This window comes from Homarus americanus, unplaced genomic scaffold (genome assembly GCF_018991925.1).
Source record: "Homarus americanus isolate GMGI-L3 unplaced genomic scaffold, GMGI_Hamer_2.0 scaffold53225, whole genome shotgun sequence".
Classification (NCBI taxonomy): Eukaryota; Metazoa; Arthropoda; class Malacostraca; order Decapoda; family Nephropidae; genus Homarus; species Homarus americanus.
In genome coordinates this window covers 1,095,135-1,118,771 of record NW_024750875.1, presented here as the reverse complement: position 1 = coordinate 1,118,771, position 23,637 = coordinate 1,095,135, and the positions used below count along the sequence as shown (strand labels likewise).

Here is a 23,637-nt window from a genome sequence, read left to right as displayed (position 1 = left end):
GTATGCTGTACTTATTCCTGAGGCCGACTGTACCTTAATATACCTTAGATATTAGAAGTATAGCAGTCACAGGTAAGCGGAGGATGTCGGCACACTGTGAAGAATAGAGTGTTGTGTAGTTGATGTTGGGTGTTAGATCTGGGTACTGGTGTAGTGACTCTCTCTCTCTTATCATTTTTTGCTGTTTTGACTATAATAGCCCAGGAGAGGGTAAATTTGACACCTTATCCTCTGAGGGAGAAGTTTATTGATCCAGTTAACCCATATTGAAGCTCTTCTGCCCTTTACACCATAATGAGAGATGACTATGTATGTTGTATATCCTTCAGTATGTGTAATAACAGGTGGGTGTATGTCCTGTATAAAGGAGTATGTTGTATATTGACGAAGATGGAGAGAGGACATGAAACTCCTCCATGATCATGTAAGAAGAGGAATGAAGGAGGTGAATGGTAAGGAAGTCTAACTATAGGGATGTTGAGTTAAGAATAGCATGGCAGGGAGTGATATGTGTTACGTGTTAGACGGGAAGCAATGGATTGGTGGTTATTACCTCCACTGACTATGAAAACAGCTGTAAAAAATTTTCCAAATTAAAGAGATGTATAGTGTGATATGGAGAGCATGGTAATAATAATAATAATATTATTAATAATTAACGGTTTATTGAAAGAGCATGGCAGCCGGAAGGCTGAAAATATACAATTACAAAATTGGGGAATGGGTCTCTTGATTGACAAATAATATACAGGTAACATAAGTGATACAAATATGATATATAATAATTAGGTGTTGATAATTTTTACAAGGGCTGGATGCAGTTGGGCAGGTGTGTGTGGCCACGTGGCAGGACAGTAGCTTGGGGCAATGCAGGTGTGCTCCATCCTTCAGGTTAGGTCAGGTAGCCGTGAGTCAGGTCAGGTTAGGTCAGATCCAGCCACACTCAATATTGCTGTGTTTTTGTGTTTTTCCTTCAATTTAAAATTGCCATTTTTGTATATCACTTGTGGGTTGATCGTCAATCTTTGCACTGTACTGTTGGTGTGAGGATGTTGATAAATCCAGATGGGAAGGAGGAGATGGGGCAGGGAGGCCCGACAGACCGGGCTGGCAGCTGTCTCCATGGTCAAGAGACCACAGCCGCGTTAGCGGGCAGCGCCGACTACACACGTCCTTACCCTACGAAGGCTGATGGAAGGTGGAGGTGTGGGTGTCTTGTTGGTGGTGTGAATAAGGTTTAGATTGTCATTTGTTTGATAGTGATGAATAGATGTGTAGAACGCCAGCCTATAGGTAAGGGGACGATTATTGTTGTTATCTTAGAGTAAGTAAATCGTATGAAGACAAAATACTGACGAAACTATAAATGAAGACTTGTTTCTTGGGTTTTGTTAATGTTGAAAATGAAAGGTGATTCCAGGTGAGATAACTACATACTGATGATGATGATTGGTTCAGTCCCCTTCACTAGTGCATTTACAGGGGCACGTCAGGTTTTGTGCAGTGTGGCAGCCCTGTGTTTGTTTACATTCGACAGAAAGAAACTCGCAGTAGTAAACATACTATGGAATCAAATAAAAACAATATTTAAACAAATATCTCAAAATAATGATTTTTGGAATGTTTATATGACGAGCCCCTGTAAATGCACTAGTGAAGAGGACTGTACATTAGAGCGGTGTTGGTGATTACTTGGTGACACTGAATGTTACAAGATTATATGTTATCCTGTGTTAAGGAGTCATGATCTGTGGTCGAGAGAGTGTTAGGTCAATCTATAGAGAGACTTGTACTGCCATGTGTGTTATAAGTACAGGAATAGCTTTAGGTTAGGAGTAAGAAGTGAGCCTTGAGGTACTCCAGTCATGCTGTAGAAAATAGTTAAAATGTGAATTTTCCATCACTTTATAAATGTGGAAGTTGGAGAGACAGGAGGAAGTCAAGGAATCTAAAGAATAACTGACCACCACTAGAGTGAGAAAGTCAGTGAGAGTCAGCCCCCTAAGAGTGAGTCCCCTGCTACAGTGAGACGTCCCCTTGCTGGAGTGAGGCAGTGAGAGACAGTCCCACCAGCACTCTGACACGACTAATCTTCTTAATCAAGGCTCACGACGCCATCACAGGAGAAAGATTATTCGATCATCATGGTCAAGTAGGTCACTTCTCTTATACATAGAGCAGCTGGGAGATAACGAGTAGGGTGGCAGAGACAGTCCCCCTTCACTGGTGTGTGTATAGTGTGGATGATTAGTATTACCCAATAACAGTAAAGAAGTATACGCATTAGTGAGGACTGATGTGTTCCCTCACCAGTGGGGAAACACAACAGACCTAAGCTGCTTCATTCATACAATTAATGAATGTTAGCTGAAAATTACTGAAGAAATGCGAAGTATTCTGAAAGTCTATGCAATAATGTATACACAAACAACTCGCCTCTTGCTTGTTACTACTGTTTGTGTTTGTAAATAATTGTATCGTGTTTGCAGTTTGCTTACCCGGGTGAGAGAGATCTGTGAATGGTAGGATGAACTACCGGTGGTTAGCGGGGGTGGTGGTGTTGAGGCAGGCTGTATACACTGTTAGTATTATGTACAGCATATGAATAGGCGGTATATTGTTACGAGCAGTTGTGTAGTAATGTGTGTGGGTGTGCTATTGGTTGGGTTTATTTAATGTTAGCGTTTCTGAATGTTTTTGAATGTTGTGTTGATAATTATGTTGTTAGTGTATCAGATGTTGATGTATAATGTTGGTATTGTATCTCATATTGTTGATATAAGATGATCTATGTAATACAATGTTAATATAGAGGACTAGCCAGATTAAAGCCCACATTAAATACTGTAGTTGTAAGGTTGGGATCCCTCGGTCGGGCACAAAGGCAGACACGGCCGGGGTTTCAGGTAAGGTACAGTAGACAGATCCTCGTTGATTGGGGTTTTTGTATACTATCAGTACTGCTCTAGTTATTATATTAAGTACAGCCATTATAGTTTATGTTATATTTGTGTTGATTGGTTAGGAATTGTATTACTGTGACTGTAGCTTTGTTTTGAGGAGTTGAAGTGATCAGACGTCCAGCTTATGCTCTACTTATATTTAGCTGATCACTGTGTGTGTGTATTAACCATCCTCTCTACCACCCTCCAGACCTGTCGGTGGGCGTGGTGACGGCGTGGGACGCAGACGACCAGCAGGAGGGCACCAACGCCCACCTCACATACTCCATCGAGAAGAATGTGATCGACGAGCGCTCCGGCCAGGCCATCTTTACTGTCAACCCCGAGACCGGCCTCGTCCGTGCATCTGCTGCCTCGACCGCGAGACCACGCCCGAGTACCACATCCAGGTGGTGGCGGTGGACGGAGGCGGCCTCAAAGGTAAGTGTATCAGTGGGTGTGTGTCAGTCAGTTGCCCACTAACTCACCACCACCACCTCCCTACCTGCTACCACCTACCACCCACCACCCACCTACCACCACCAAGCATATTGTGTGTGGAATGGCATAACACTATCTCTGATGGCAAGATAGCTGATATACTAAAGCTGAATCTACACTTCGCTTCTAGTAGCTAAATGAACTCCTGTGTACAGAACTAAACAAACAATGTACTGGGGGTTCCTTATTACTGCTGTTTGCTGCTAAATATTATTGTTTGCTGCTCAATACTGCTGTTTCCTGCTCAATATTGCTGTTTCTTCCTCAGTACTGCTGTCAAACTGCCCCAGGAAGTGTTATACCCTCTGTTGTGTTGTTATCAGGGAGTAGAAAATGGATATAATTTTCTTGGAACATTTTTCACGTGATAACATTCACCCTGGGAGGACATTTTACCTCTTTCATTTCTCTTATCGTTTACGGCCATCCCTTTTCATCTCTCTCATCATTTTTTATCTAATTTCTCTCCTCTTGTTCGCCTCTTCCTCCTTCTCCTTCATACCTCTCTTTATATTCCCTTTAACAATAGTGGTTTATGATAGTGTATGCTTGTAATGTTGACATCTCTCTCTCTCTCTCTCATATGGTTCCACACTATTATTATAGCGCCATAGTATTAACACAATACTACACTACTACTACCACAATACACTATCACCACAACACCACACTATCACCACAACACCACACACTACCATCACAATACATTACCACTACAACACCCTAACACCACACACTAAAACCACAACATTGCACTATACTACCACAACACCACACTACCACAACACCACACTACCACCACAACACCACACTACCACCACAACACCCTGCCGCCACAACACCCTGCCGCCACAACACCCTGCTGCCACACACTTCCACAACACAACACCACTAACACCATCATAACATACCTCTAACACCATCATAGCACACCACTAACACCATCATAGCACACCACTAACACCATCATAAAACTTTAAGCCTCACATTTGTTTTACAGTGACGACACGTGGAGCATGTTGAGTGTATTCCAAATAGTTTAGTTTACGTTGTGTTCCATTTTCTGTGGTTTTCCGTTTTTGGGGGTTACTGTTCGTTGACCTCTCATTGTCTGTTGTTAAGTCATCGTACTCAAGGGGTTAATTCATCGTATTCAAGGGGTTAAGTCATCGTACTCAAGGGGTTAAGTCATCGTACTCAAGGGGTTAAGTCATCGTACTCAAGGGGTTAAGTCATCGTATTCAAGGGGTTAAGTCATCGTATTCAAGGGGTTAAGTCATCGTACTCAAGGGTTAACTGATCGTATTCAAGGGTTAAGTCATCGTACTCAAGGGGTTAAGTGATCGTACTCAGGGTTAATTCATCGTATTCAAGGGTTAAGTCATTACTCAGGGTTAACTGATCGTATTCAAGGGTTAAGTCATCGTACTCAAGGGGTTAAGTCATCGTACTCAAGGGTTAAGTCACCGTACTCAAGGGTTAAGTCATCGTATTCAGGGTTAAGTCATCTCAAGGGGTTAGTCATCGTACTCAAGGGTTAAGTCATCGTACTCAAGGGGTTAAGTGATCGTATTCAAGGGGTTAAGTCATCGTACTCAGGGGTTAAGTAGGCGTACTCAAGGGGTTAAGTCATCGTACTCAAGGGGTTAAGTGATCGTATTCAGGGGTTAAGTCATCGTATTCAAGGGGTTAAGTGATCGTATTCAAGGGTTAAGTGATCGTATTCAAGGGGTTAAGTCATCGTACTCAAGGGGTTAAGTCATCGTACTCAAGGGGTTAGTCATCGTATTCAAAGGTTAAGTCATCGTACTCAAGGGTTAAGTCATCGTACTCAGGGTTAAGTCATCGTACTCAAGGGGTTAAGTGAGCGTACTCAAGGGTTAAGTCATCGTACTCAAGGGTTAAGTCATCGTACTCAAGGGGTTAAGTGATCGTATTCAAGGGGTTAAGTCATCGTACTCAAGGGTTTAAGTCATCGTACTCAAGGGTTAAGTCATCGTATTCAAGGGGTTAGTCATCGTATTCAGGGGTTAAGTCATCGTACTCAAGGGGTTAACTGATCGTATTCAAGGGTTAAGTCATCGTACTCAAGGGTTAAGTGATCGTACTCAAGGGGATTCATCGTATTCAAGGGGTTAAGTCATCGTACTCAAGGGGTTAACTGATCGTATTCAAGGGTTAAGTCATCGTACTCAAGGGGTTAAGTCATCGTACTCAAGGGTTAAGTCACCCGTACTCAAGGGTTAAGTCATCGTATTCAAGGGTTAAGTCATCGTACTCAAGGGTTAAGTCATCGTACTCAAGGGGTTAAGTCATCGTACTCAAGGGGTTAAGTGATCGTATTCAGGGGTTAAGTCATCGTACTCAAGGGTTAAGTAGGCGTACTCAAGGTTAAGTCATCGTACTCAAGGGGTTAAGTGATCGTATTCAAGGGGTTAAGTCATCGTACTCAAGGGTTAAGTGAGCGTACTCAAAGTTGAATCATCGTACTCAAGGGTTAAGTCATCGTACTCAGGGTTAAGTGATCGTATTCAAGGGTTAAGTCATCGTACTCAAGGGTTAAGTCATCGTACTCAGGGGTTAAGTCATCGTATTCAAGGGTTAAGTGATCGTATTCAAGGGTTAAGTCATCGTACTCAGGGGTTAAGTCATCGTACTCAAGGGGTTAAGTCATCATACTCGATTAAATCATTGTAGTCATTATACTAAAATCAATCACTTTGGGGGGTGGAGGGGGTATTTTCGGGCACCATAATTACTGTTTAAAAAAAGTTCAAATAAAAAAAAAGTTTAATTAGCTTCAGGAAAAAAGTAAATAATGGTGAAATTAGAGTAAATTCCCCTGTGCATTGATCTAGTGAAGCCTTGAGATAAAGTAGGTAAAGTAGGAGTGAGGTAAAGTAGGTGTGAGGTAAAGTAGGTGTGAGGTAAAGTAGGTGTGAGGTAAAGTAGGTGTGAGGTAAAGTAGGTGTGAGGTAAAGTAGGTGTGAGATAAAGTAGGTGTGAGGTAAAGTAGGAGTGAGGTAAAGTAGGAGTGAGTAAGTAGGTGTGAAGTAAAGTAGGTAAATTAGGAGTAAGGTAAAGTAGGTGTGTGGTAAAGTAGGTGTGAGGTAAAGTAGGTGTGAGGTAAATTAGGTGTGAGGTAAATTAGGTGTGAGGTAAAGTAGGAGTGAGGTAAAGTAGGTGTGTGGTAAAGTAAATGTGTTTTCCTTGTTACAGAGACTCTTAGGTTAGGTTAGGTTAGGTTGGTCATGTATGCTTGCAATATACAACAACATACATCACACAATATACAACACCTTCCAAAATCATACAACATACACCTTCCAACATACAGTACAATATATTTGTAAAGGATGTTGTCATGTTTTTGTCGAAGTAAAATAATAAACATTAATATTAACTCAAATACACTATTAACTTTTGACATTACTACGACTTAGGTGTTTATCTCTCTCTCTCTCTCTCTCTCTCTCTCTCTCTCTCTCGCTCTGGCTCTCGTTTTGTTTCGGTCTTGGCAGTTTACGTTCTCTCTCGTTCTCCTCCCTTCTCTGTCATTCTCTCGTTCTCTCTCGTTCTTTCTCTCTTTCTCGTTCTGTTCCATTTCATCTCCTTTCTTTCTCGTTCTCTCTCTGATTCTTTCGCGTTATCTCACATTAACTCTCATTCTCCTCCGCCCTCGTTCTCTCAATTCCAGAAGTGCCGTAAAATACCTCAACAAAAATCAAGATGTTTTACAGACTCCTATCATCTTACTGTTTGAGCCAACCAATTTTCCAGAAGAGTTCTCCCTACTCTCCCCAAAAGAGAATAAGAGAGAGAGAGAGAGAGAGAGAGAGAGAGAGAGAGAGAGAGAGAGAGAGAGAGATAATCATAAAAAACTATCTCAATCATTGGCTGTCTCAAATAGTTTTATCTCCACCCTCCAGCACTGCCGCCTCCACCTACCAATTTCCTCTCGGTCACTCTTTAATTACTGGGGGCAAAAGGTGTGTAAACCTCTCCCCCAGGCCACGGCATTCACGCTGACTGTATATGTGTGTGCGTGTGTGTGTGTGTGTGTGTGTGCATTTGATACAATTTTCGTGTAAATCGTTCTGAAATTGCTTCAAGTCTTACCTCGATAGATTTTTAGGTTCAAGGAAAATGATTTTTTTTCGGTGTTAAAGAAAACGATGAGGCCTTTCAGTAGTTAAGGATTAGCTACCACTCTCCTACCACACCTAGGATAATTCCCCTGACTGGATAATTCCCCTGACTGGATAATTCCCTCTGACTGGATAATTCCCTGACTGGATAAGTCCCCAACTGGATAATTTAACTGATAACTCCGACTGGATAATTCTCCTGACTGGATAATTCTCCTTACTGGATAATTCCCCTGACTGGATAATTCTCCTGACTGGATAATTCTCCTTACTGGATAATTCTCCTAACTGGATAATTCCCCTGACTGGATAATTCCCCTAACTAGATAATCCCCCTGACAGGATAATCCCCCTGACAGGATAATTCTACTAACATTTCTATAACTTTATATTCTTTATTTCTCGTAACACTGTTGTAATGAGAGAAATCTCAAGTAGAAATAACAGTAAAGTAAGAATTCTTAGTTAGTAGGATGTAAGTGAGGAAGGTTTGGTAGCGTGGCCGATTAGTTATTTAACTTGTAATATATATTCTTAGGGGAAATTTTCTAAACACTATTTCTAAGTACAAATATTTATTAGTTAACTGAATGACACAGACACATTACTAGAACATCATATTTACGTTACTAGACACTGACTCTCGGATACAAACATGAAATGGATACACTTCCCACCGTAAGTAACTCACCCCTGGATCGCTCTGACAATGACTCACGTGTGACCTGAGGTGCAGTAGCTGCTGCTGAAGAGAGTGCTGGACTATACCTCCTGTGGAAGACTGCTGGTTGGGGCTCGATGCTGGGGAGGGAAGTCTCCCTCTGGAAAGGAGCTGTCATCCTCTTCCCTGTTACAATAAGAATCCGAATGCTAATGTCCAAAGACGGAACTGCAGGGCCTATATATTGGCGGTCACGAGCCGGAAAATGTCGTCACCTGGGTGTGTCTGGTTGGGTGACAGGTGTACTGGCTGGAGGGTTGCTTCTTGAGTAATGTGGTCATGTCGCCGGGTTAGCTAATGACGCGGTGGTGAAAACTCTGGGTCAATGAGACCGTGACCTCTCTTGGGTCAGGTCTGGACAGCTGTGTTTGCCCAGGTGTGTGGTCATGTCGCCGGTCGGTAATGCTATTACCACCCTGGTGTGTCTTGGTCAGGTGAGTTTAACACGGTAATAACGCCGGGTTAACTCAGGTACCTTGTGGCCGGCAGCTCTCCTGGGTCAGGTCTCACTGTAATAATAATAATAATAATAATAAAACGGTTTATTAATAGAGTTGCAGCCGGTGGCTGAATATATACAAAGTTACATTTGATTTAGACGTAATGATATAATATGTGTTGAATACATTTACAGGGCTGTACAGTACACAAATCAGGAGTTGTTTATTATTTTAACAGTAGATGGGCTGGTGCTATTCTTATTTCTATCGGTGCGGGCTCTTATGGGCTGAATTTTGTTGTAGTGGCGGACTGCACGAGGTGGGTGGGGGACTGCCGGTGGCAGGAGGTGGTGATGACGAGGGTGGTGCATTAGTTGGCTGCCAAACCTTGCCAGTGCTTGGTGGTGGAGGTCACTGAGCAGGTGGGTGTACACCTGCTCATCTACTTACTGCTATATGTGCTGCTTTTTCTGGTCAGTAAGCTATGGTCTGATAATTAATCATTACACTATCGACAGTAAGACAATTTACATGTATTGCATTTGGGAAAAGTTAGGTTAGGTTAGGTTGAGTACCTATGTACTATATACTGTATATATGTAACAACGAAGAGGAGAACCAGGGTAAACACAAACATCTTGAAGTAGGGCTTCTTTTAATTGCTAACGTTTCGGAAATAATCCTTTTCCATCATCAGAGCCTCTTCGTTGTAAAACTAGGCTTTCCACGTAACAAGTCCATTGCTGAAGCTGTATAATTATATGTACATGTATTTTTATATTAAACTTACTGTACACTCTCCCCTTACTAGTTACCATATATCTCTCTAAATGACCTATTATCTAGATGTGTAGTTGTGGTGGGGGTGGTGAGATGGTGGTATGGTGTGGTGTGGTAGTGTGGTGTGGTAGTGTGGTGTGGTGTGGTAGTGTGGTGGTGGTGTGGTGTTGTGGTAGTGTTGTGTGGTAGTGTGGTGGTGGTGTGGTGCTCCATCTGGTCTCTCTGTCTCGCTTGTCACCACCCACCACCCACCACCACCACCTCCTCCAACACACTGCCAAATTGAGAGCTCTTGAACACATACACACTCTACAGACTGATGATAATATCACACAGACCATCTACACTGATGGATCTCTTAACACCGCCTGTGGGAGGGCTGGAAGTGCTATTGTTGCGACTCAACCTGACGGTAATATAATGAGAAAGGAGTTAGAATTAACAACTGGGCATCACTCTACAAACTGAATTAGTTGCCATACTCACAGCTATTAAATTCACTGAAACCACTGTTACTGACAGTCTCATCATCACTGACTCTCTATCCTCACTACTTGCCCTTGGTACCCTCGACTCAGGTTGTCACGCTCTTGTCTCTGAAGCCAGACACAAATATGAGTGCCTTGTTGACCGAGGGGTGTCAGGGTCAAACTGTTGTGGATCCTCTCACATAGGCCTCATAAAACATGACAGAGTTGATGCCCTCCAAACTCGCGTCTAACAAAGACACCGTTGAATACAATTTGGGTCTGTCAAAAGAACCCTTAAAACTGTAATTAGGAAAGAACTTATTGATGAGTTTGACGCAAGTAGACAAGTGCAAACAGGCACTAGTCGATCCAAGGTTACCATGATGAGATGTATCAAGTGAAACATGTATATGGAGCAAGTAACAAGATCACTAGATTACAAGATGTTGTAACCGCTAGATTAAGGTTAGGATATAAGTACCTTTGGCAGTATGTTCCTCAAGCAGATGTAAACAAAACTAAATGTAAAGTGTGTGGCCATACATATGGCCACACACTTTATTACTACGTCCTCGACTGTGTGAAGATAGAACCTTTAGGGACATGTCCAAGCACACTGTGTGTGAAATGGCACAACACTTCATCTCTAATGGCAAGATAGCCGACATATTAAGATTGTATCCACTTTTTGCACTTAGTAACTATATCAATTCTCATGTACAGAACCAAATACGCAATGTGCAGATACCTCCGTAAATGTGAATAACAAAGTGTGAGGCCAGACATACTGCCTCACACGCCTGTACTCACCATTTGTGAATAAGTTACCCTTTATGTATAGAACTAAACAAATAATGTAAATGAAATACTGTGTAACTTTCAGTGCCATAATATCCTGGCAACGGGGGTTAATTATTATGACCCTTTGTAAACCCTACTCTGTAATCCTTTTGCGCTACCGCTCACAGGATGAGTGTGGGGTGCACAATAAAGTAGCCGCTGCAAGCGAACAAAATCAATCAAAATCAATCCTCCTCCCTGGTGTTGACTATGCTCGTCCACCGCTACATCTTGGGTCTCTCTCTCTCTCTCTCTCTCTCTCTCTCTCTCTCTCTCTCTCTCTCTCTCTCTCTCTCTCTCGTGTCTCAATATCACCAATGCACTTTCATCCTTTCCTCTCCTGATAAAACCTTCGGATATTATTCACCAAAATATCAATAATTTCATTTAGTTTCAGTTCTTTCTATGTCGCTTTACATCAAATCAAGTCATATTTTTTTTTACAAATTCATAAATGTCAAAAATGAAAAAAAAACATGTGGATCAAGTGAAATATATTGTGTTGTATATATTTCAGTTGGTCGAAATATTTTACACTGGTACTCATAAAGTTACTTGATCAAAGGCTACCTCTTTCATTTCCTGACCCTTTCTCCTCTTCCCCAACACACACACACACACACACACACACACACACACACACACACACATTCTGTTCTACAATTTGTTCAGTGGTCAGTCATTCTGCTGTTCACTTGTCTCTTGTATATAAACTATTCCTCAATAACTTCTGAATTCGCTCTTGTCATTCTCGCTCTTGTTCATATTATGTTCATTTTACTTGTCTCTCTATCATAGTATACATTTATTTATTCCTCTCTTTCATATTTCTTTCTATTTTTCATATTAGTTATCTTCTTCATTCTTCACTGCCATCTTTATTCATTCTCTCTCTTTTAGCACCGATTTTTTTTCTTCCATAGGAGGGGTTTTTTTCAATCTGTTTTTTTATCTGTTTATTTTCAATATTTCTTTCATCTTTGTCTGTGTTCTCAGTTTAATAATTTTCTCTTCTCTTCTTTGCTTAACACAGCCATTCTTTCATCCTACCATTCACTTATTTATTTTTTATTTTTCATTCTTATTCACTTCTATCCAGACTTGCTTATTGTATTATCTACATTTCCACTGTTCTGATTCTTATTACACCTTCACTCTTATATATATCAGAAGCGGGCGGAAGGAGGGAGAGGAGAAGAGTGAGGTGGATATGGCCACGACTACATCACATTGTCTGGTTCTGTCCTTATGCTGGCCATACCGGTACCTCTTGTCACAAAATTTGTCATATTTACTAATGCTACAACTGCCAGGTCTCTCTGCATTTCTCAGTTCTTGTAGATCAGAGTTCATGATTTTGACTTGAATGTTTTTAAGTACATCATTGGACAGGCCAAGGTCACGGTCAACATTTTCTTTCTTACATGCCTCATTGGCCAGTCTATCAGGACAGTCATGATACCTAATTCCAACATGGGACGGAATCCATACAAATTCAATACGAAAGTTGTTCTCCTTAGCAGTTATCATCTTTCATTTAATATCGCAGACAACTTTAGACATAGAGCCTGACGGACTGTAAATTGATTTCAAAGCACTTTGAGAGTCACAGAATATCACCCCACCGCCATTTTCTTTAAGGTAGTCTGTAGCTACGTAGGTTCCAGTTAGTTCAGTTTGTGTTGTGCTGGCCCAGTTGTTCAGCCTTTGCTTGTTTCACGCTATCATCTGCTTTTCTTTAAATATTACACAAGCACAGCCTGTTCTACCTGTGTTTGTCTGCACAGAAACATCAGTATAAGCATAACATTCACTTGATTTAATACTTTCTATGTGACTGACTGTTAATAGTTTCTAGTGTAATACATCTCACCGCATCGGTGTTTAACATTTGCTTACTACCAACAGGAGTGTAATTAATAGGAACTGATATAACCATTTAAGGAAGAATGACATTAAAGGCTTCGTCTGGGGTGATTGGGACATTCAGTTTCAAGAGATCTGCAACACTTTTATGAAGCCACGCCCCAAAGAGAGCCTTTTGTGGAAGGTTAGCGAGATTGTCAGGATTACTTATATAGAACATCAACTCAGTTTGAGCTGTAGTTTGGGGACCATTGTTCTTCAAACGTTTGACACAAAATATGGTATTAATTAAAGCTATCCTTTCCGATAGAGAGGGGCCAGCTCTTTCCTCGTGTTTACAATGCTGGTAGATTTTAGGCATCCTAGAATGATGCGCATGGCTTCATTTTGTACAACCTCAAGGCTGTTGAGTTGTTTAAAGGGAATAGATACAAGATGGAGAGCATGATAGTCAACTACAGAACGAATGAAGTGAAGATATTAAGTACGAGCATAGGTGATGTTAATTTCATAGCCCTTACCAACAAGGATTCTGAGAGGTTTAATGTGCTGCAATAGTTTGGCCACATTCAACAGTCCTCTGAGTAAATACATCTAGCAAGACTTAGAGCCTGGGCTTGGTCTGTGTCGCAATGCAGATGTCATCAGCATAACATATTACGGCCTCCTTTGGTTGAACTGGAATGTCAGCAATAAGCTTGTGCATCAGTATATTAAAAAGCATAGGTCTTAACATCCTCCTGAGGCGTGACAAGCTCAAATGCTCTCATTCTGGTACATTTGACTGCTGAACAGTACACTGTCATACCTGTTGGACAGATAACGCCCTTATCCATGTCAGGAGGTTATCTTGGATGCCAAAATTAGCTAGTTGCTCAAGTATAATGTCTCTATTAGCTCCATCAAAGGCTGATTTAAGGTCTATGAAGGCTGTTTGTGTCTTATCTTTTGAGTGAACAAGATATTCTGCAAAGCATGTCTGTGTGCTATGCCCGGGCATGAACCCATACAGATTAGGGGAGTTTGTCTTTGACTTGAAACATGAGACGGTTGAGAACAACTCTTTCAAGGACTTTACACATACTGGATGTGAGTGAAATGGGCTTGAAGTTTGGAGCGTTAGCTTTAGGGATTGGTACTATGTTTCCATGAGTCCATGTCTTAGGCAGAATACCAAAGGTTAAAACTAAAAATAAAGGTGAGAGAGGGAAAGGGAAAGACGAGGACCAAGAAGGAGATGGGAAGAGGGAGAAGAGAAGAATGTAAAAAGAGATAGACGAACATGGTGATGGATGTACTTGAAGTGATGTAAGAGGAGAGATTGACGTCAAGGAAGCAATACTAGTGGAGGGGGTGACGTCCAGGGGAAGGGTCGTGTGGGCAGCGACAGGAGGGAACAGCTGGCTGGGTGTATACTACAGCGGGGTATATACCACGGCGGGGTGTATACCACTATTGGTGTATACCACAGCGGGGTGTATACCACTGTGGGTGTATACCACTGTGGGTGTATACCACAGCAGGTGTATACTACAGTGGGGTGTATACCACTGTGGGTGTATACCACTGTGGGTGTATACCACTGTGGGTGTATACCACAGTGGGGTGTATACCGGCAGGGTATATACCACAGCGGGGTGTATACAGTGGGGTGTATACTACAGCGGTGTGTATACCACTGTGGGTGTATACCACAGTGGGGTGTATACCCCAGCGGGGTAGATACACAGCGGGGTGTAAGCGATACGTCAAAACCTAACAATTTGTTATATAAATTGTCTGCATAAAACACTCAAACATTTTTTTTAGTTATTAAAAACTTAAAACTATAATGCGTGACTTAGAGCTAAAGCTTTAATGTTTAATTAAACTTTACGAGTATATAAATGTGGGAGAAAAATAGTGTGTTGGTTTGTTGATGTGACGGATATTAGAAACAGTGAATACAAGTTCCAGGGTGATTAGGGTGAGGAAGGGAGAGTAGGGTGAGGAAGGAGAGTAGGGTTGAAAGGGATAGAGTAGGGTGGGAGTGAGGAAGGAGAGTATGGGTGAAGGTAGGGTAGTGTGAGGAAGGAGAGTAGGGTAGGATTGAGGAGAGAGTAGGGTTGAGGAAGGAGAGTAGGGTGAAGGAGGAGAGTAGGGTGAAGGAGGAAGTGGGGTAGGGTGAGGAAGGAGAGTAGGGGTGAAGGAGAGAGGGTAAGGTGTGAGGAAGGGAGAGTAGGGGTAGGGGTGGGGAAGGGAGAGTAGGGTGAGGAAGGGAGAGTAGGGGTGGAGGAGGGAGAGGTGAATTGAAGGAGGAGAGTGGGGAGTAGGGTGAGGAGAGGAGAGTAGGGTGGGGAGGGGAGTAGGGGTGAAGGGGTAGAGTAGGGTAGGGTGAGGAAGGGAGAGTAGGGTGAAGGAGGGAGGGTAGGGAAGGGTGAGGATGGGAGGGTAGGGTAGGGAGAGGAAGGGAGGTGGTCAGTGTGTGTTTGTAATAATTATAAATAATAATAAACTGTTCATTAATAGAGTTGCAGCCGGTGACTGAAAATATACAGACTTAAATTTGATTTAGACATAATGATATAATATGCGTTGAATACATTTACAGGGCTGTGCAGTACATAAATCAGGAGTTTTTTATTATTTTAACAATAGATGGGATGGTGCTGTTCTTATATCTATCGGTGCGGGCTCTTATGGGCTGTATTTTGTTGTAGTGGCGGACTGTGCGAGGTAGATGGGGGGCTGCCGGTGGCAGGAGGTGGTGATGACGAGGGTGGTGCATTAGTTGGCTGCCAAACCTTTCCAGTGCTTGGTGGTGGAGGTCACCGAAGGATGGCATTTCCAGGGTGGAGAGAGAGTTGATGTAGCTGGAGTATTCTGCACCGAGCATGATTCTGCAAGCCCTTTTCTGTACCTTCTCTAGCCGACGTTGTTGGGTGGAGTTGAGAGAAGACGACCAGGCTGTGTGTGTGTGTGTGTGTGTGTTTGTGTGTGTGTGTGTGCGCGCGTGTGTGCGTGTGCGCGCGCGCGTGTGTGTGTGTGTGCGCGCGCGTGTGTGTGTGTGTGCGCGTGTGTGTGTGTGCGCGTGTGTGTGCGCGTGTGTGTGTGTGTGCGTGCGTACTTGCATTATACAATATATACAGTAAATATATGTCTGTCTGGTTATCTGTTTGTCTTATTGTGTCTCTGTCTGTATTTCTGTCTGTGTCTGTCTGTTTCTTAGTGTATGTCTGTATTTTAGTCTTTGTATTGTGTGTCTGTCTATCTGTCTAGTTCTGTGTGTCTGTCCGTCTGTCTATGCACTACTGAACCCTCACCACTCGAGCTTCCTGTCAACCATAACCTAATTCAACATCCATAACCTTTACTCTGGGTGTGGGGAGGAGAGTGGGACGAGGAGAGGGGTGGGAAGGGAGGAGAGTGGGACGAGGAAAGAGGGGTGGGAAGGGAGGAGAGTGGGACGAGGAAAGAGGGGTAGGAAGAGAGGAGAGTGGGACGAGGAAAGAGGGGTAGGAAGAGAGGAGAGTGGGAGAGGAAAAGAATGTGGTAATGGAAGAAAGTAGAGAGTGGGAGAGGGAAGAGGAAAGAGAGAGGGGTGGGAAGAGAGGAGAGTGGAAAGTGGGATGAGGAGCAGAGAGAGAGAGAGAGAGAGAGAGAAATGACACACACACACAGATAAATGGCCTCTCTAGTAACACTGACACTCCCATAGACGATTCCATTACTATGTATGTATGTATTTTTGTATGTATGTACAGTATGTATGTATGTATGTATGTATGTATGTACGGACTTTGTAACAGTGCCATGAGTAGTGAAAGTCGCCCAAAAAAGTCTAACTATTTCCCTGGCGTGAGCCAATCACAGTGACCTGTGAGTGTGAATGCCTTAGGCCTGAACCAATAAGGAGGCCTGTGAGATGTGACGTCATGAACATGTGGCATTCTGTTGGTCGCCTTTGTTTTAGGACAGAGTCTGGTTAGAATTGGTTAAGTGTAGAGGTGCGTGTTGTCGGCAGGTCAGCATAGTGATATATACGAGTATATCTAAGTAAGTATACCTGTAAGTGCCTTCTGGGCTTTTAAAGGTTAATCAGACTCTTCACGTTAAACTCGAACGTTATAATTCGGTCAAACCTGTTGAATACAATTCATTTTAGTATTTCAAATACATCATACATAGGCAATCATACATAAATGTTTAATCAATATATATTTACATAATAATCATAGCTATGTAATTAGTCTAATCTTAACACTTACAATGAGTACTTAATTTGCCATATTTTTATGTTGTCACAATGATAAACGATGCAATGGACACAGTCTACCTGTGTACACAATAAATACAAGTTAAACTTACGTGTTGAAAGTCTCAGGAGAAACAGGTTAGGTGTTGGCTCTATGATGGGGATAGCTACAGTGGCGGACTGGCTGTGCCCTGCCGGCGTCATATGTCCAGCCCTGGCTGGCCAAACTTGCTGCGTCAGGCGTGTTATACGCAAACAAGCTCCCCTTACACCACCACCCAACACCTCAACCTACTCTGGGTCTCTCCATCTCCACCATCTCAATACTCTGTCTACTGTATACTCATTACTGATTGCGGTAACAATACCCTGAAGGTTTTATCCATTTCACGAAATGTATTGTGATTCATGTGGCCCCTGTTGAGAACTGTTGAGAAGTGTTATAAGTTCCTCCCTCTCGGTGTTGAGTAAAACATTCGTCATACTTGTCTTTGGTGTTATACAGTGAGTCCTGAGAAGTAACCCACCTATCACCTGTTTCCCCTAGTGTCTCAGTTATCACATGTTATTCCTGTTCCCCATTTATCATCGTCCCCGTCCATTCTCCCCTCTCCGTCTCCTTGGTGTGAAACCGGCTTTAACCACAAACTAGCCACGAGTATACAGAAAGAAAAAAATAGAGTAATAACATCTAAGAAGAAATAAATAAAATAAAAGGTAAAATAAAAACATTACAACCTAACCTAACTCTCTTCTTCTCCTCTCTCTCATGTCTGTATAATAACAACACCTCCATGCACACACACAGGTACAGGTACAGTGGTGGTGCGGCTGGCAGACGTGAACGACAACTCTCCTCGGCTGACTCGTGACCCTAGCAGGTGGAGGTGGACGAAACATGGGGTGACGGAGCTCCTACCAACCACACTCTCCTCCAGATCTCTACCACCGACCACGATACCTCCAACTACTTCTTCTACCGGGTTAGTATTTGCAGGTGTGTAGCCTGTCAGAGGTGGTGTTTACAGGTTTACTGTCAGAGGTGGTGTTTACAGGTGTGCAGACTGTCATATGTGGTGTTTACAGGTGTGTAAACTGTCAGAGGTGGTCTTTTCAAGCTTGTATGTGTCAACGCCGATGTTTGCAGGTGTGTAAATAATGTTAAATGCAATATCATTAGGCTAGAGACAGAAGTGAGCATTACCAATAACAAGAGGAGTGTGAGGTCGAAATCAGATGATAAACTAACCCACCTGTGTTGTGTGTTTACAGGTGGTGGAGGCCAGCGGGTTAGGATGGGAACATTTTGGGATGCGGACTGAGGGGGCCGTTGGTCACCTCTACGCCCTCAAGACACTCGACTCAGGATTCCGTGCAGCGCCGAGGCTTCCGCTTCATGGTGCAGGTTACGGACAGGGTGAGTTAGAGTGCTTCACGGACACTATGCTTCCAGTACTCACCCTATAGCACTCACCCTACAGTACTCACCCTCACGGCACTCACCCTTTAGTACTCGTCCTCCGAGTCACACCGCCCTTGTAATCCTCAGGACAAAGCTCTCTTATGCGGGATACACTCACTTCCAAAGAGGGAAGGGGAGGGGGAAGGAAGGAAGGATGGTGGGTTGAGGAGGTAGGGAAGGTTGGAAGGAAGGGGGAGAGGAGGGGAAGCTCGGGAAGAGGTGATAGTATGTAATGGATGAGGTATTGAGGAAGGGAGAGAGGGAGGAAGGGAGGAGAGGGTAGGAGGATTTGGGGACTCTCTCTCTTTTTCTCCCCAAAGGTTCCACACTGCTTGTCAAATTCCCCATCGTAAACGTATTTTAAATGTGTAGGAGAGACAGACATCCACACAGGCAGGTCTCTTAAACACTGGCCTCTGCAAGATTCAGTATCATTCCCAGGTGAGCAAAGACCTTATGTAATCACCTCTGGAGTTTAACAAAAAAAAACGTTGCCTTATAAATTATTTTCGGTGTAAATATTTTGTAGTAAAACACAGTTAATATTTGGCTTATGTATAATGAGTTTTTGTTGTCATAATGAGTTGTCAAATTATCTTGTAGGAATATTGTGTTTTTTACTTAAATAACAATTACAGGTATTTCTTTGTTAATTCGCGTTTGTTTCTTTTACTTAATATTTGTAACTTTTATTTAACTTAAGGTCGGGATATTATTTAATGTGAATAATTAATACCTGGTAATGGTGGACTTTACTACAGTATGTAACACTGATGGTGTACTGTACTACAATATGTAACATTAGATGTGTACTGTACTACAGTATGCAACACTGGAGGTGTACTGTACTACAGTATGTAACACTAGAGGTGTACTGTACTACACTGGAGGTGTACTGGTGCAGGTAAGCTTCACTGCCGTCTAAAATATTAATAACGGGAAGTTAATAATAATCTATTTATTTTGGCAAATGACTGGCCCAAATAATGGCTGTTGTTTGATCTCTGTAACACCCGGAGTTAATATTAGACTAATTGAAACATGACAGCTGTGCTGTGACCCGTAGCTTCATAATGAATGAGTCTGTGCGTGCTGTGACGGCCCAGTGGATACCCCTCTCAACTCTGGTCCGATGGGTCACTGGTTCGCACAGGTGCAGGTCCACCCACCTGTAAATGGGTGCCAGACCTCACAGTTCAACAAGTGAAGGTGGTTGAGGGTTACTGCCGGTCACACAGCCTCTCTGTGTGTCACTAAAGGGGTTATAGGGGCCATTGTTATAGCGTAGTACAGTTATAGTTTAATATTGTAGTATAGCTGTTGGAAGGTGTGGGGAGGGAGTTTGTGGGGAGGATATGGGTAGAGGAGGAGTGTGTGGGAGTGAAGGTGTGTGGGAGGTGGAGGTGTGGGAGAGGTGGGTGTGTGGGGAGAGGGGAGGTGTGTGGGAGGGTGGGTGTGTGTGGGGAGAGGAGGTGTGTGGGAGGGTGGGTGTGTGGGAGGTGGGTGTGTGGGGAGAGGTGGAGTGTGTGGGGAGGTGGGTGTGTGGGGAGAAAGAGGAGTGTGGGGAGAGGTGGGTGTGTGGGGAGAGGGTGGGTGTGTGGGGAAGAGGGTGTGTGTGGGGAGAGGGGTGTGTGTGGGAGAAAGAGGGTGTGGGGGAGAAGGGGTGTGTGGGGAGGGTGGAGTGTGGGAGAGAAGAGGTGTGTGGGAGAGAAGTGTGTGGGGAGAAGGGAGTGTGTGGGGAGGGTGGAGTGTGTGGGGAGAGGAGTGTGGGAGGTGGGGTGTGTGGAGGGGTGGGTGGTGAGAGAGGGGTGTGGGAGAAAGGTGGGAGGGTGGTGGGGAAAGGGTGTGTGGGGAGGGTGGAATGTGTGGGGAGGGTGGGTGTGTGGGAGAGGGTGGGTGTGTGGAGAGGGTGTGGAGAGGTGGGTGTGTGGGGAGAGGTGGGTGTGTGTGGGGGAGAAAGAGTATGGGAGGGTGGAGTGTGTGGGGAGGGAGGTGGGTGTGGGGAGGGTGGGTGTGGGAGAAGGAGTTATGTGGGAGAGGTGGAGTGTGTGAGGAGGTGGGTGTGTGGGAGAGGTGGGGTGTGGGAGGGTGGAGTTGTGGGAGAGGTGGGAGAGGTGGGTGTGGTGGGGAGAAGAGGGTGTGTGGGAGGTATGTGTGTATGTGTGTATGTGTATGTATGTATGTATGTGTAAGGGGAGAAAGTGGGTATACAGTTCTAGCAGGAAACTCTGTAGGCTAAGGTGGCCGCTTAACACAAGTGGCCTCAGTGTTATACATGCTACAAAGGTCAGGTTGGCTCCCTGTGTGACGCTATCAAAGGTGGAGCGTCACACCGTTTACTACTACTGTGTATGTCTGTCTGTCTGTCTGTCTGTCTGTCTGTCTGTCCAATAGGTACCAAAACAAGGTGGCTGTTCATGGCTAAGTAAAGTTCTTTGTGACTCTAGTGGTACTGAGTGTGTGTGGGAGGGAGGTATTGAATAGTGATTTTGTTAGATGGACAGGAGGTGGTGAGAGGCAAGAGGTGTAGTGAGAAGGGAGGTAGTGGAGAAGGGCAGGAGGTAGGAGAGGGCAAGAGGTGTAGTGAGAGGGGCAGGTGTAGTGAGAGGGCAGGAGGTGTAGTAAGAAGGGCAGGAGGTGTAGTGGAGAAGGGCAGGAGGGGGTAGGGGAGGGGCAGGAGGTGGGGAGAGGGGCAGGAGGTGTAGTGAGAAGGGCAGGAGGTGTAGTGAGAAGGGCAGGAGGTGTAGAGAGGGGCAGGAGGTGTAGTGGAGAAGGGGCAGGAGGTGTAGGAGAAGGGCAGGTGTAGTGGGAGAGGGGCAGGAGGTGTAGTGAGAGGGGCAGAGGTGGGAGGGAGAAGGCAGGAGGTGTAGGAGAAGGGCAGGAGGTGTGTGAGAGGGCAGGAGGTGTAGTGAGAGGGGCAGGAGGTGTAGTGAGAGGGGCAGGAGGTGTGATGAGAAGGGCAGGAGGTGTGAGTGAGAAGGCAGGAGGTGTAGTGAGAGGGGCAGGAGGTGTAGTGGAGAAGGCAGGAGGTGTAGTGAGAAGGCAGGAGGTGTAGTGAGAGGGCAGGAGGTGTAGTGAGAAGGGCAGGAGGTGTAGGAGAGGGCAGGAGGTGAAGTGAGAGGTGCAGGAGGTGTGGTGAGAGGGGCAGGAGGTGTAGTGAGAAGGGGCAGGAGGTGTAGTGAGAAGGGCAGGAGGTGTAGTGAGAAGGGGCAAGGAATAAACACCTATCAAATTAACCTTCCTTATGCCTCAACTCCCCCACAGGGTCGCGGAGGGTGGAGTGATGCACGACACACAGACACGGCCTGGGTGGAGGTTAAACTACGTGACGTCAACGACAACCCTCCACAGTTCAGCCGTCCACACGACCACGTCACAGTGAGGGAGGACACGGCCCCCGGCACCCTCCTCACCTCCCTCCCCGCCACCGACCCTGATATGGTGAGTCAGTCGAACCTAACCTAACCTATATTTCCCGTTTACATTTATTATAAAAACTGTTGTATCTTTTTCCGTCTCTACCCCTCAGCACTGTTAAGCTTTCCTGTTCCTAAGTTTATTATTAATGACAACTTAATGCCTCAAAAAAGTCATGAAATTAAACTTTTTTTTAACTTAAGTGAAAAAACAGAAACTCTCTCAGGAATGGTTTAACGCTGTTTTTGGCTGATGACGTCACAAGAGGTGGTGTTATTGACGTACGCCTAAACAAAGAGTTTAAAATGCTGACTTGTTGGTGTTAGTTTGACTCGACAGATTCATTCTTGTCCTTAATGGCAGATGGAGGGAAGGGCTTTGACCACTGTTGTTATAGTCTGTACCATAATGTTGTTTTTTGTGTAATGTTTGACTTTCGTGTCAATAGTTAACTACAGAGAATGAAAACACAGACTGATACATTCTTTGGCTGTGAACTGTTTACCGGGAGTGGGTGAGTGACTTCCACAAGATCTGTTCCTCCCTACAACTCCTTATGTGTCTCCCTGTTGATCGTTCGTGACAACAGTGGCTTAAATTCATGCAGTAAAACGTCACCTTTTTCTTGTTTATTGTTATTGTTCTCTTCAACCTTTCAACACCCACCACCCACCGTTTCCCATCTGCCTCGTTGCTCCAACTTGAAAGTATTGCTACACGTCGATGTCCGCCTATCACCCATCATCTCTCGGTAAACTTTTCACACATTCAACTTCTCGTAAACTATTGGCTCAGTTTTGTGGAAAATTCTACAAAACTTTTCCTTACAAATTTATTTTACAAACTACAGTCACTTTGTTAGTATAAGCGACCCAAGATGGCCGCCCGTACCCTCAAGGGGATAGGAAGTAAAACTCCTTTTTTTTACCCTAAATTTCTGGCTCATTGTTGTTGCTACTCTGTAAGAAGGTTCACTAGTTGGTCTACTTTAAGTCTTGTGTTTGACGTCAGCATCAGCAGTACCAAGAGAGTGCTAAAGCTTTGTTAATGGTTCTTATTACACTTTGTTGGCGTCATGCTCGAAGGCCCCAGTAAGGAGTATTTTCCACTTTTTTTTTTGAGAGAGAGAGAGAGAGAGACTTTACCATGAAATTATGTAACTGTAGTTTTGCATCAAAGTAATATAGAATACATAAACTATCACTGAAATTAATGAGGATCTTTCAAGTAATTACCAGATGTCACAGAACTAGTGTTAATTTTACGGTCTACACAGTATTACCAGATATTAGCATATATCTAGTATCAGTCTTAGGATTTACTATAGCAGTGTTACCAGATGCCATAACCAGTGTTAATTTGAGGATCTAGTTGCAGTGTTACCAGATGTTTAAATTGTATGGTAATAAACCCAACATCACTACTTAAGGGTAGGTGCCACCATAACCCTGAGTATAAACACCAACAATATTTGCGTCAACTGTTTCTAAATTGGCAATAATTGTATTACATGAACACAGTAAATAATACTTTTTGTGTTGGTCGTAATTTTAAATAAAAGTTACAGAAACAAAAACAAAACATCACGAACTAAAATTTGACAGAAAAATTACATTAGCAGAGTCAACACACACACACACACGCACACATACACATATATATACACACACACATACACATATATATACACACACACATACACATATATATACACACACACACATACACACACGCACAGACACACCCTTGGGGGCAGGAGATTGTGCGTGTGGGCGTGAAAACAATATATCTAATGAAAATACAGTGAGGCAGCAGA

The 23,637-nt window shown here is 43.7% G+C and overlaps 1 long non-coding RNA gene across 1 annotated transcript; it reads left to right on the top strand.

The window, feature by feature from the left end:
- The first annotated feature begins 3,306 nt into the window (after positions 1-3,306).
- LOC121854455 lies at positions 3,307-21,847 on the top strand. Its single transcript, XR_006086548.1, has 4 exons — positions 3,307-3,383; positions 17,751-17,925; positions 18,215-18,359; positions 21,669-21,847. It is a non-coding gene; the product is annotated as an uncharacterized LOC121854455 (long non-coding RNA).
- Positions 21,848-23,637: the final 1,790 nt, after the last annotated feature.